At 42.7% G+C, this 15442-nt stretch overlaps 1 pseudogene; it reads left to right on the forward strand.

Annotated features, from left to right (window-relative positions):
• Positions 1 to 8445: 8445 nt before the first annotated feature.
• On the forward strand, positions 8446 to 15399 carry LOC149278868 (xin actin-binding repeat-containing protein 1 pseudogene; annotated as a pseudogene).
• Positions 15400 to 15442: the final 43 nt, after the last annotated feature.

A 15442-nucleotide genomic window follows, 5' to 3' on the forward strand; every position in this document is an offset into this window, starting at 1 on the left:
CGCTTCCTGTTTGGGGGGGGGAGGGATAGCGAGGGGACAGGGTTAGCCATGTATGCTGATTGAGAACAGGGCCAGCCCCAGGAAGCTTAGCATTATATAGGTGTGAGAGAACAATAGGGAGGAAGTGGGCGGAGTTAAACAGCCAGGAGAAAGAGCAGAGTGACCCGGAGACTTCAGGTGAAATCCAAGTTATAGACATCGGATGCCACGTCTGGCCTCTGTGTTGCTTGTTATGTTGTAAGATCCTGGAGTCTTCTCGATGAGTAAAATTTAAGGATTTAAAGGGAGTTCCCATTCTATTAGTGATTTCCCTTTTAACCGACCCATTGAATGGTGGAGCTGAAGGGTACCTAATCATCGATTGGCTCCCTGTCAGGCAGAGGCTGTGGTTTTATTACATTTTTGCCCCAACAAACAATCCCTTTATCTGCAGACCTGGAGCCGCCGTTGCTGTCAGTCGTGTGATATTTTGGGTGACTTTCCTGGCTCAAACACCACACTGAGCTGATGCTTTATGGCAATGCTAATGAAGTCCGTCCCTCCATAGCCTTTCGTTAGTCCTTCGTTAAACTTTCATGCTTGTCTAGTGAACAACAACACATGACAAGTATACAGCTGTCTGAAAATATTGTATTATGCATCATACAGGACCAGCTCAGAGCAAGATCACTGGGGACGACCTTTCATTACGCAAACTGAAGTCAGGGAATTAAAATTCAAGTCTATGAATCCAACATAACCAGTAAAAAAGTATCGGCCGCACGTTATTCTATAGTGTCCCCGATCCTTGGCCAGTGACATCATGCGCTGGGAGGTAAAGGAACATGACTCAGGTATACGTGACGCGGTGGGCTATTGCCGGTTACATTCTAGATGCCTGACGTCTTAAGATGTCTCCCCTCGATGGTTTCACAGACTCATGGTTTACTCAAGCTGTCAAAATAGGATCTTGTATCTCCCCTAAAAATAGAGCCCATGGTTTCATTCTCCCAACATAGCTCAGCTCTCCCTGATAAAAACAGCTGTCAGCAGCTCGAGCCGGACACACAAAAGGAGACAGAGACACGAAGCAGGTCATCGCCAAAGGACATTGTAACGCTCGGCTCGGGAAGAACAAAACCTGGGGTTCCATTCCGGATAAACCTACCCTGTAAGTGGACCCGCCGCTATATAACATAACCAGCAACAACGTCTGATTTTGCACCTCTGTCCATGTTATTGTTAGGTGAGTTTTAGTTTACTGAGTGGGTGGTTGATTGGTGGAACCGGCTCCCTGCAGAAGTGGTAGAGGGTAATACAGTGAGGGGATTAAACATGCATGGGATAGACATACGGCTCCTGAATCTAAGACGAGACCAATGACTGATTAAGGTTTGGGTTTTGATGTGCAGGGCAGGCTGAGTTGGTCTGACCATCAAATTCTATGTTTCTATTATTTCCGTATTGTATGTTTTGTATTATTTATATATATATATAATGTCTTTGCGTTTTTTTCCCTTCCTTTGAATGAAAGCAGTTGGACTTGATGGACTTTTATTTAACTTAAATTACTATGTTATAATATGTTATAGTAATTATGTTATATATTATATATGTTATACTATGTTATTATCGCCTGCTTCGGTTGCCTGGGGTAGTTGGGTTGTAGTTGGTACAGCGAGGGGGGGGGCGCAGGCTTTCTCTGTTATTATTGTGTTTTTGGAAGGTGGCACGACGTGTCTTTGGTTGGTGAAGCCCGGTTAGCGTTTAGAAGTCTGTTAGCGGATTAGTATTCCATAGTTTTAATTAACGCTTTATTAGCCGTCAGCTGTATCCAGTTATCTGGACATGGAGGACGCTCGGGGTAGGAGGGGAAGTCACTTATTTAGTATAACACTGGGGGGGGGGTCCAGGTAGCGTTAAGGGCCGGAGGAGACAAGTGTATGGCCACCGCTGATCCACAGACCATGGGTTAGACATCACTAGTCTGCGTATCACGCCAGCTGTCAGAGTCAATATTAATACCCTGTTTGTGGCAAACATCCATGATCCTGAGCCGGGGGGGGGGGGGGTGTTCGCTGCTGGCATCATCCCGTCTGGGGGGTGCTGGCATCATCTGGTCTGGGGGAGTCCAGCCAAGAAGCCCTTTAACGCAACAACAAAAACTGCAAAAGGAAGGGGGTCCCATAACAGGAGCATTAAAAGGATCCAGACATGGTGTAAATGCTGCACAAAACCCTTATTAATCTAGATAGATAAAGATTTCTGCTAGTGATCCAGAATGTTCAAATCAGAGCAGCCCAGGGGGCAATAATTACCCCCTACTTCCTTCCAACCCTGCCCTGAACCTGAACCTTGTCTTATTATTATTATAATAATTATTATTTATTGCCTTATATAGCGCCATCGTATTCCGTAGCGCTGTCTTGCCATTCAAATTTGAATAAGCCCGCCCCTGGGCTAAATTTACTTACCTTCTTAAAAATATTTTAACAGTTTTATTAATTCTGCTAGTTTTAAGGCACTCAGAGGCCGCGTCGCGGGACGGCGTAATACTAAAGGGATGTCTACCAACCTTTTAACGGTTACAGGAAGATAATATCTTGGTATATTTATTTAGCGTAAAAGTATCTGTAGTACTTTCAGTGTATGAGGCTGCCATTATTACCGTATTTTATTAAATTTACCTTTTCTAACATTAAAATGAATGGCTTTCCTCCCTTCACAGGGAAAATCCTACCTCAGATAACAGATAACCCAGAAATTAGTGTTTAGAACACGCCGGGAATTATCGGAAGGCTTTCTAATGCATGTTGTGCATTGCATTACATTTATTTATATAGCGCCAGCAGATTCCGTAGCGCTGTACACTGCACTTTGTGTTTTCGGTGGGACTTTGTGACCGGCAGGTGTCCATTTACACCCAGGAAGGGTTTGTGGGACGACGCTATGGAGCTCTAGGAATAATTTGCCGTTTAAAATGCCTTAAATGTTTCCGTAAACGAAAATAGGGGCTTTCAAAGACAGCTGCCGAGGACACGCAGGGCCCGTGAACAGCTGCGGCCGGCCCCGCCGCGGTGCGGCTCCTCAAATACACATTCCTGGGCCACAGCCGAGTTCCGTAAGGAATAAAATACTAGAATGTACGATATATTCGCCCCTTACAGACAACAGCTGTCTCTAACGAGAGTCCGCAGTGACTCCAGGAAGCTCATTTCCCACGTCCGGTATGTTCATAACGCCGCCAGATAACCCAGAACTCCCCAAAAATACTAGACTTACAGAAAATGTCACAGAAACACAGAATTTGTCAACAGATCGGCCCCTTACTGAGAGGATGGAACAGCCTCCCAGCAGAAGTGGTAGAGGGTAATACAGTGAGGGTATTAAACATGGGCGGGATAGACATACGGCTCCTGAATCTAAGACGAGACCAACGACTGATTAAGGTTTGAGTCTTTATAGCAGGAGAAACGGGCGACTAGACGGGGGCCGGATGGGGCCGATGCACCGGCAGATTCTATGTTTCTGTGAAATGATGACTAGTCGATTTGGCCCTATTAGTAAGAACATAATGCGACTACATTGTAACTTTTTGGTGTATAATTCTGGCTTTTTGGGGTCCCTGGCAGCCCCCCTTGTGGTCGTGCTTTGGAATGGATGTGGTCTGCAGCAGCCATCAAGCGGTTAAACGGCTGGTATATATAATGAGCTCACAATTCATGCGCAGCCCTGTCCGGAATGGATGTGAAAGACTGCCCCAGATTTGGCTCCTGCGCTGGCCCACAATCCGGCTATTATGGCTGGTTATCCATCTATGAGAATTCCAGCGGCCCGGCCGCAGGGGAGACGCCAGGAATGTGGGGATAATCTCGGGGAAGGGAGGGCCAGCCAGGTCTTTAACGCTTAGTGACAGATAGATACGCAAGCCTCGGAACAAATCTGTGTACAGGTGAAGTGGAATTTTTATCGAAAATATCCCTAAATATCACTAAAATTCACTAAATGTATCTCCACGTCCGAGCGGCTCTTTGGGGGAAGTTCCTCTAAATTATTACCATTAAAACCAACGTATCAGAATTTCATGATTCTTATGCTATGGTTCATTTTTTCTATAAAAAGTATTTTAATGGAATGAAAAAATTAATATCCACTTTATTTTTGTGACGTCCACTATAGAGTATTATAATAGCACGATTTCTCCAAAATCCGTACAAAAGAAATAAAATGCAGTGAAGATTTTGGTCCAGCTTCTGCTGGGAGGCTGTTCCACTTATCCGCCACCCACTCAGTAAAGTAAAAAAAAAAAACTTCGGAATTTGGTGGCACACGTGTCTGGTAGCATTGACATCTATATCACCTGTTGTTTCTGTTAGTCTAATTGTTATGTCATTTACTACTTGTGATGTCCTGTTAACCCAGTTGTACTGCGCTACGGAATATGATGGCGCTATATAAGACAATAAATAATAATAACTGGGTAGTACTAATGACATTCAATATCCTTTAGCACCTGTTCCACTTGGAGGCTGTGACGCCCACCTCTAGTTAGGCAGGTTTTATTCTGCCGATACACAAATCCATTAACCATTTGCTGCCAGCACAGGGTTAATAACCGGCTCCACTGCTTTGCAGCAGGTGTATGCAGCCAAATAAACAGAGCGTAATGCTTTCTGGGTGGCGATGGACACATTGTTATACAACAGATTCTATATTCATCTGGACCTTAGGTGTTTTTTCCAGTTTCCATGGCGACAAGCTGTCAATACCTGCTTTGGTGTCACATGGCAATTTAGGGTTCCCGGCAAGAAGTCTTTAATGCTGGCAAAGCAGGTGGAACAGCAGCTTCTTCTTTATAAGAAGCGAGCGGGGCTCGTGTGTTTAGCCCGGGGTGACTCTGCGCACGGGTCCAGTTGGGGACCGTGTGCCCGGCCGACCAGACAAGGCTTAGCGGAGATGATGGCCGGACCGGCCGACCCGTTAGTGCTGACCTTGCAGTTTTTTTTATAGTCAGGCAGGGCATCGCTAATGATATTCCAACTCAGTCTACAAAAGCGCAGGAGCATGAGGGAAGCAGACAGGTCGGTGGCTGCGGGTGAAATGCTCAAGAACGGAGTAGCTTAGGGAGTGTCACTTTGGGGCAATTCATGAGGGGCTTTTAGTGAGCCATCGGGAAAATTTTGGGGCAATTTAAATGCACTCTTTGTTATATAGTAACAATGACTGAAGGCAATGTTTCTCCTACGGAACTCGTGTTTGATGGTATAGATTATACTATAGGGGGTTACGTATATCAATGTCCGGCATGCCTTTAACATATGGACGTTGGATACAATGTATCACTGCCTTTAGCAACTCAATCCAGGCTCTAGCGTATAATAACTTCAAATAACATTTAAAACATTGTTACTATTTTAGGATATTTTATGATATTATTTTATGAATCATAATATTATGATAAAATCGACACTATTTTACTAAGAAACAACATCATCATCCCGGGGAGGAATCAATGGATTGGTTAGTTCTTATCTGCTGTCAAATTCTATGTTTCTTAAACAAATATCACAAAAAAAGCAAAATCACTTCTTTTTTTTTTTTTTTTTTTTTATTTTTTATGAATCACCTAGCAAATTCAGCACATCAGGAATATATTAACTGCAGATATCCAGCTATTGGCTGGCTGAGGGTGATGGTAGTGGTCCACCACAAACTCAAGAATCTTGACCTATTATCATTTTAATAACACAAAATTACATCTTGTACATCAAATATTAATGATTACCGGGGAATCATTCCAATTGGGAAGTTTAGTTAAGTTTAAATCCGTTTTTTAGTAAATTTGACATAGAATTTTTAAATGTTTTTAGTCGGGATTTAATATTCATTTTAATTCTGGGTAATACTAGTGATAATTTCCAGCAACAAATGAAAAATGTTTATAGCAAAATAATACATATATTTATTGAGCATTTTATTGTTAAACTGGATAAATGAATGCACGTGACGAGTATAATTATATTTACTAAATTAATTGCGTTTAAGGCAGATATTTATGGTGATTTTGGGTGAATTTTGGTCAACAAAACTGTAGATCATTTTGGGAGTAATGCTTGTTTAATATGAGGGTCTCGTCTTAGATTTCAGGAGCCGTATGCCTATCCCATGCATGTTTAAATTCCCTCACTGTATTACCCTCTACCACTTCTGCTCGGAGGCTCTTCCACTTATCTACTACCTTCTCAGTAAAACTTCCCTACAGTCCATCTCTGCCTCTGATTCTCTAGAGTTAGATTCCGGTCTCATGTTGTAACTTTTCTCCTCCTTTGAAACCAGTGTCCCTCCTGTCCTTCGTTAAATCCCTTTATGTATTTAAATGTCTCTCCCATCCTCATCTCTCTCTTCTCTCTCCTTCAAGCCGGACATATTGAGACCTTCCTTGTTATATTAATCCTGCAAATTCCTCATTTTAGTCTCATAAAAGTAAAATTCTTTATTTCCAGTTAAGACCCCCTCCAAAAAAAACAACTAAATAGATCTGTTCTACACCGCTGTGCATTATCTGAGTGGGGGGCTTTGTCCTGCCCCGATAAATACATACCTGGAATATTTGGGGGACGGGACTTGTTGCTTATTTTAGGAGAGCTTATCTAGAGACAAAGAATCCAAGTTCTAAATAGAACCCACCGGAATGTGGGCAGGAATCCCTGATTATATATATTGCTTTCGACAAGCAGTGAAGTATAACAGACTGGCGGTTAGATTAGCAACGTTACTTCCTTTTTGGTTAAATAATGCGATTTTACCTGGTATAAGGGCTGCTGCGCAAAGTTTGGGGTAAAACGTGCAAAGTTTACTTCTTTAGGTTTCTGGAATCACTCGAGGTCGTATACTTTGAACCTCATCCACAGACGCGTCATCGAAAGCCCAGACGAAGCAAAAAGAAAAGTGTCGCGGGGTATTATCTTGACTCTGTGGAATTGAAACATTACATAAAAGCGTTTAAGGGACATAATGAAGAAAGAGTGAAGCGCCATGATGTCGAAGCCCCCATTACAGAAAAAAAACATATAATGAAGCAAAACTACTGTATATAAACCCAACAAGTTTATCATTTCTGAATATTAAGCCAGTTCGCTTATATGTTGGGTGCCAAGGTGTTAAAAACAGGCAGTTTTACCCCAATAATTAGTAAACTGATTTCTGCTAAACGTATCATTCCATACAATAGTTTTCCAATACGTGATTTTCTGCTTATATATAATATATATATATATAAAATATATTTATATTTGATATAAAATATACATGTGTCTGGAAAAGGTGATGTGTAATTAGAGACAAGGTGGTCAGGTGGTAATGGAGGAGCCTCGATCGTTTCAGATGAGAGTACGTAATCGTTCGCATACCAGAGGACCACCATCAAAGGATATATTTGGAGAGGAGACCACTGGAGCTCTATCTATATTTTGTGAAGGAACGTTTGGCACTCAGACCCTTGAAGGCAGCTGCTACAGAAGACAACCCCAGACGGCCAAAACCAGTAAGTGCTTCATTCCCGGAATTCCTGGTAAAGTAATATCCGTTCAGGCCAACGACGTCCGTAGGCGATGATTGGAGAACTTGGTGACAATTGTGTAGAATGTTAGAAAATTATTATTCAGGATCTATTTTTTTTTTTTTTTTATACGACAGGGGAAAGAGTGACATAACATATAATATGGGGTCCATGTATAAATCCATACGTACGCCAAATAAACGCTTTGTCATAGTTACTCCCGAAAGTATGTTAATATGGCTTTATGCAATATAAAATATTATTTTATTATGTATTAGTGGAAATAATGGCTAATTGGTGTTTGCAGTGGGATATTATGCTAACAAAACTGGAAAAAGTGTCACAATAAAATATAATGTTATTTTATTCTTTAGATATTTAGGAGGAAGAGAAATTCTGTTGGTTATCCGTGATAGAAGGTAGGACATGCTCCTAATTTGATTCGCCGATCAGTCTGTTGCCAATTCAACATGTTTTTTAAATAAACAAAGCATAAAAGGGAACAGCAAAAATTAATTATATACCATGAAACAATGAAGAAATGGGGATTTTTTTTGGGGGGGGGTGCCCCTATAGCAGCATTCTATAATCCATACTGTGCAGTTTGTGCTACAAAGGAAAAAAATGGCCGCTGCTTTTAACTATTTGCACCCAGGACCAGTGGCCGCATTCATTTGAGCTTTGATAAACATAGAAACATAGAATTTTGCGGCAGATAAGAACTCATCATCCGGTCCACCTGGTCTTCCCATTTTTCCCGATGTAAGGGGTTCTGGAGATCATTTATCCAGATAACTCTAGAAAAGAGTGTGTGCTGTGAAGGGATAATATGTATGTACATGGTATTAACCATTTCCCGCTGTTAATCGAGCTTACCGTGGTGATAAAATGGATCTTTATTTCTTAAGATGGCCGACCACATGGAAAAGACGTCATCTGTCAACAAAGAAAGACCTGAAGCTGACCTTCCACCTCCACCGCCTCCAGACTCGACTGAAGCTTCCATAATAGTTTCTGGGAACCAAGACCACCCCGTACCTCCTCCAAAAGAATCTTTCTCCAAGTTTTACGAGCAGCGCCAAGTTAACGAGTTGAAAAGACTTTATCGTCACATGCATCCCGAGTTAAGGAAAAACTTAGAGAACACCGTGACCCATGACCTTTCTGAGTTGTTGAGCACAGATGAAGAAAACCAACAGGCGTTGGCGAATCTTGATGCCGGGCTGCCGGGTGAGGTGCAATCAATGCGTTGGATCTTCGAGAACTGGAAGCTAGACTCCATCGGGGATCATCAAGGTAGCAAGAGACTAACAGACGAGGAGGCCATACTTGGTGGAAATGTGAAGGACACGTCATTGAAGTTTCAAGGGGAAAGCTACCCCGATGGCAGGACGTCTGGTTGCGAAAAGACAGGGGGAGACCAAACCAAAGGGGACGTAAAGACAGCCTTGTGGTTATTTGAAACACAGCCTCTTGACTCGTTAAATAAGATCTATCCGGATGAGACCGACGTACAAGAAGCAGTTTTGAAAGACTCTTTTGTAAAGGGCGATGTGAAGGGAACGAAATTTCTCTTCGAAACCCATTCGTTAGATGAAGTAGGCCGTTGCAAATCAGTAGAAGAAAACAGTATCCTTCAACTGAAATCAGAAATAGAAGAGTTGAAAGGGGACGTGAAGAAGACGGTGAAGTTGTTCCAAACAGAACCTTTGTGTGCAATTAGAGACCAGATGGGGAATGTCCACGAAATTAAATCTATCTGCAGGGAAGAAACTCAAGGTAACAGTGTAAATACAGCCAGATGGCTCTTTGAGACTCAACCTTTGGACACCATCAATAAGGATACAGCCGGTGTCCGCATTATTCGAGGTATTTCTTTGGAAGAAATAGAGAAAGGAGGTGTTAACGCAACCAAATGGGTATTTGAAACTCAACCACTGGACACCATTAAAGAACATATTGAAGAAGGAGTCTTTCAGGCTTCAGTAGATGACGGTGAAGAAACCAACAAGGCCTTTCAGATAAAACCTCTTGATACGATAAAAGGTCATTCTACTGGTAAAACCGTGTGCACAGAAGATATACAGGCAGGCGATGTGAAGTCCACTTTGTGGCTATTTGAGACCCAACCAATGGAAACACTTAAGGGAAATTTTGAAGTTGGAGAGTTAAAAAGGGTCGACCTGATGAACGAGGAGAAAGGAGACGTTAAACAGCGAAAGCAGATGTTCGAAACGTGTTCATTGGACAAGATTTCCAACTTGAACGTTGAATGCACGAAAAATCAAGGTGAAGAAGAAATCAAAAAGGGAGATGTGAAAGTATTTAAGAATCTCTTTGAAACCATTCCCTTGGATAGCATTAAAAAGACCAGCGGTGTCCAAGTTTCCAATGAAGAAGACATCAAAGCAGGGAATGTGAAGGCAAACCAAGCTCTATTTGAAACAACACCCCTATATGCTATTGAGGATAGTCTGGGCAATTACCATGAACTCACATCCGTCAGCAGAGAAGAAGTTATGAGCGGGGATGTTAAAAACTACAAATGGATGTTTGAAACAAAGCAGTTAGATCAATTTCAAGAAAGCCCCCCAAAAGTCGATATCATTAAAGGCATCACAAAGCAGGAGATTGTTTCTGGCGATGTGAGGACGGCACGGTGGCTTTTCGAAACTCAACCAGTTGATGTGATTCATCAAGACAAAACCGCATCAGACAAACACCCATCGGTACAGACGGAAGTCGCAGAAAAGGGTGATGTTAAGAAATGTCGATGGTTGTTCGAAACCCAACCCATCGACAGATTGTATGATAAATCGGAGGAAAAAAAGGAAAACGAAGCAGTGCTCCAGGGGGACGTGAAATCCTGCACATGGATGTTTGAAACTCAACCATTAGATTCTTTGAAGGAAACGGGCGACCAGTACATAAAAGTCAGCACAGCTTTCCACGATGATAACTTCAAGGGAGTAAATGTGAAAACTACAAAACACTTGTTTGAGACAGAACCGCTAGGCAACGTCTCTTCCAAGAGTGAATTAAGAAATATCGTACGCTACTCAAGCAGAGTCGAGATACAGTCAGGGGAAGTTTCCAGGGTCAAGGAAATGTTTGAATCAAAGCCCAAGGAGATAACTAAAAAAGCGGACATCCCAAACGAAGAAAACATCCAGACTGGATCCGTCAATAAGTTCACTTGGCTTTTTGAAAACCGTCCGTTGGACTCCATGGAATCCGATAAATATGGCTTTAAAGAATTGCCACCTGAAAAAGATATCCAGGGTGGAGATGTTGGTGGGAAAAAGTTCATCTTTGAAACATGCTCATTAGACCAAATCCAAAAGGAATACGATGAAACGGAGATCCAGAAAGTACAAGAAGCAGTGAGCAAAGGAGATGTCCGGTCCTGCACTATGTTGTTTGAAAGCAAGCCTCTTTACGCTATTCAAGACAACGGCGGGGAGTTCCATGAAGTTACCTCTGTGAAGAAAGAGGAAATTTTGAAAGGCGACGTTAGAGGGGCAAAATGGTTGTTTGAAACCAAACCTCTTGACATGATCCACAAGGATGAAGAGGTCTTTGTGATCAGGGCGGTGACACAGGAAGATATTGAGAAGGGATGTGTCAAGTCTGCTCGATGGAGGTTTGAAACGGAACCTCTAGATTCCATCACAGAATACAAGAATCAGGCGAAAAGGACAGTGGACGATGTTCAAAGTGGGGATGTTGGACTCAACAAGCAGCTCTTTGAATCACAGCAGGTGGGCCAGAAGAAGTATGTTAGATTGGTCAGTGTCAGCGATGTCCAGAAAGGCAACGTGAGGACATCTACCTGGCTCTTTGAAAACCAACCTATTGATTCTTTGAAGGGTGAGTCTGATGAGCATCACGGAATCGTAACCGTACAAAGAGAAGATAATCAGAAAGGGGACGTGAAACGATGTACTTGGTTATTTGAAACACAACCATTAGACAGTCTTAAGGACACTGAAGTTCCTTTAGCTCCCCAGACTCAAGATGTGATTCCCCCGGCGAATGTGAAAAGCACAACGTGGTTGTTTGAAAGCACGCCGCTTGACAAATTTCAATTCAAGCCCTCAACTAGCGTGGAAGAAACAGAAAGAAACGTAAAGCATACATTAGATGCATTTCTTTCCAGCAAAATAATTCAGCAAAAAGGTATCGTTATTGAGTTTTTTGATCACGGGAATGTAAAAATGGCAAAGTATCAACTTAGTTCGCAAAGGGAAACAGAGATATTGAAGGAAGAAACACTTGGAGGGAACCTGCAAAGGATACTGTTACAGTTGCTTCATAGAACTGACTTAGAACCCCAGGGGTTGCTGGTGCAAGAGAGCAGTGATGGCGGACTGCAAACAACCAAGCTGAACCTACTAATTCCTGATGGGTCTCTAGAACAAGATGAAGGACGTGTCAAGGATGATGTTTCCAGAGCTCTTCAAGTCTTGGCAAATGAAGATCTTTCTATAAAAAATGGCATCATTATGGAGGAAAGTGAGAAGGGCTCGGTGAAAATCATTGTGTACTCTTTTTCATCACATTGTAACTTTAATGCTGCTGTGGAGGAAATAACCAAAGGAGATGTTAAGTCAACCATTGGAAACCTTATGGCCTGTGGTCAAGAGCAAAGATCGAAAGCCTCTGTCTTACGAGAAGAAAATGAAAAAGGAAATGTCGGTCTGTACAAAAGCTGCATCGAGAAGGGAGATTTGGCCTATTTAAAAAGCCTGCAGGAAGAATCTGAAATAGAAGCTCTTACACGTTCTCAGAGCGAGGCCACGCATCAGGATTTAAATGCCCCATTCGTGCAACCGGACGTAATAAAGGCTTCTAAATCTACTTGTCCCAAGGCAGAGCCAGAGGCAAGCAAGAGAGAAGGTGGAAGACAAGTCAGTGATACGTTGAAGGGTTTAACAGTGGCTGAAAGCATTACTGAAAAGGAAAGCCCTTCTGGGATTGAGAAGGAACGTTTGGTTGGTGGTCTCCAAAAAGATTCGACAAGTAATACTGATCTACAAGCTGCTCTTTTGGATCTCAGACAAGCCACAGCAGAAGCACAAAGCATTCAACAGCATGTCCAGAGCAAATCTCAGAAGAGTATCCAAAAGGTTCAGATGAGCAGCGAGCAGATAACAGGGAATACGACGAGTTCAGCTCAATCAAACCGAAAATGCGAGGAACGTGCCACCGCAAGGCACACGGCTAGCGCAACAGCCACAGTTCAAGAGTCACAGAAGTCCTTTGCAAGTCTTCAGAAGTCTACAGTGTCCACAAAAAAGGTCAGTGCTTCTGAAAAGGAAGAACAGGGACAGGAATTATTTGGAGCTGGCCAGGAATCTAGAATGGGCTCTAGCACAGAAAGTGTAATTGTTGATTCCCCCAAGCCAATGAAAAACTTTTTAAATCCTTTTATTGATTCTGACTATAAGATGCAACCAGAGGAAGAAGATCGTGAGCACGATGCTATCAGGGGAGATGTTAAGGCAGCTATCAGGGCTTTACAGAATGCTTCAACAGAACAGAAAGAAGTAGAAAAGGAGGAAGTGGTAAGAGGTAACTTAACATCTACCCTGCAGTCTCTGGAAAAGTCCAATATAAATGTGTCGAAAGGGGACTTTAAAGCAGCCATGATATACAGGAACGCAGGGCAGTCATATTCAGCTTGTAGAAGGAAAACCGATGCACAACAAATTAGTTGTGAGACTAAGGCTGAGGCTCCATTGAATTCAGGGCAACGGTCTGACCAACCCTTTCCTCCTCCTCCTTCAGCTGCTGTTACTGGACAAGAAAGCCACCAGTTACCAAAGGAATGTTACGCAGAAGAAATAAAAGAAGAGGTTTCAAAGATGAACGATTCTGTTCCAAAGACATCCGATTCTAATAAGGCAAGTGAAAAGACATTAGACGAGAACCAAAAAGCTTTAATTATACCCCAAAGAGAAAAGAGACAAAAGCCAGTTCCACCTCCTAAGCCAAAACATCTGCAAGCAAACTCGCACGGTGCTCCACATCAAAGATATAGACCTCAGAAGACGCAAAACACATCCTCTCCACATTCTGACCCTACAACCACGACAGATAAACCATTAGGTTCTCCAGCCTACCTGCAGAAGCAGGACCAGTGTCCAGAAGCCAAACAATGTAGTGCACATCCTTCAAAAGTCAACACAACAGCATCGATTCTTTCACACAATGAGGTTGAGGAAATTGATAGGATGGTTTCAAAAAAACAAGACGAAGCTGAAAGAAATGCTACAATCTCCATGGTGGAAACTTTACGCGATGACCAAGCCAGTGACGTACCTGCCCAATCAACAGATCTTCTCTTGAAACCTCTCTTGGACGAACGTCCATCGCACCTTAGTCAAGAAGTCAAGGGTGATGTCTGCCAAAACTGGGAAACACAAGGTATTGCAAGAAGGAAAAAGGGTGTTACGATAACCGAATCAAAAGATAATCTTAGTCAAGGGGAGAGTCATGGAGTGGTGATGAGGGTCAAACGTAAGCAGGAAACCGAAGATGAGAAACGCAAGAGGTTATCTGTGCACAAGGACGAAATAATGAAAGGGAATGTGAAGGCTGCTATGGATATTTTTGAAAATCTGAGAAAACAGGAAGAGTTACAGAGCATACTTAATAAGGTGAGAGAATTGGAGGAAGACACCTGCAAAGTGGACGTGCGGTCAATGAGAGGTTTATTTGAGAACGTTCAGGATTGGATCGAAAGCAGCGGTGATGAGAACAAGAGTCAACCGGAGCTACAGGAGACCGATAAACAAGGAAACATAGATCTAACGAAGGAAGACACAGAAAGTGTATCATCGGTGGAACTTGCTTTTGAGGATCTTGAAAAGGCAAGTACAGAAATCAAACTTCTGAAAGAGCAAACGTTGGCGAGACTTTTTGACATTGAAGAAACCATCCGAAAGGCCCTTTATACTGTTTCCAATTTAAAATCAGACTCCGATATCGCTGGGTTGTCAAGTCTTTTCCGCGAATCCCTTGGAACATCCACCAACGCAACTCCTGGCAATAACATCCGGAAAATAAGCATTGTTTCAAGCAAATCAAAACACGAGAAATCCGTCAACGTTTCCCAGCAGAAATCCGCTGAAGATGGATACGAAACGAAGAAAACAGAACTAGATGTCATCAACGTACCCAGCCGTACCATTTCTCCTACCTCCCCGTCATTCATTATAATCGAATCTGCTGCCCGGAAGCCGGTGCAAAACAGTGGGAGCCACGTACCGCCAGTGTCGGAACAAAATGGACAGTTGCCCGAACCATTACTTGGCACATTCAGGGCGGTCGATGGAAATGGGCAGTCTGAATTTTTCCAAGGGCAGAAAAGTTCACGCATTACACAAGAGTCTTCTGAATATAGTCAGTGGAGTGCTTTTTGTGATAGTGACAGATCTCCTCACAGTAATTTAATCAGCGTCCTCCCAGAAGGTTTGGGGCAAAATTCACATCCCAAACTCTGCTCAACGGCAAGTCCTCTAAACTCTCTCCGCCAAAAAAGTGTTCTAGAGTTAAAAACTGGGCCCGAGAGCCCCAAGCTGATCGGTACCACAGTCGTTACGGAAAAATATGAAGAATGTGATCAATTTGGCAACAAAATAATCAGATCCAAAACATCAACCACAGTCACAAAGCAATCAGACACTCAGAGTTCCTCAACGTATGAGGTGGTGTCGGCACCTCCTCGGTACGAAGTGACAGCATCTCCTGTTCTTAGAAGACACGCGATGAGCCCTTCAGAGACTTCCACCAGTAAAGCTGGTGAAACTGGCGTGGTGTTTGTTACGTTTGGCAATTCCAAATTAGGGAAAAAATGAGGATCTAACAACTAAACATCCAAACCATTTTATAGAGATATAT

This window comes from Sceloporus occidentalis, unplaced genomic scaffold (assembly GCF_023333645.1).
Source record: "Sceloporus occidentalis isolate IW3139 unplaced genomic scaffold, rSceOcc1.0.p SCAF_178, whole genome shotgun sequence".
Taxonomy (NCBI): Eukaryota; Metazoa; Chordata; class Lepidosauria; order Squamata; family Phrynosomatidae; genus Sceloporus; species Sceloporus occidentalis.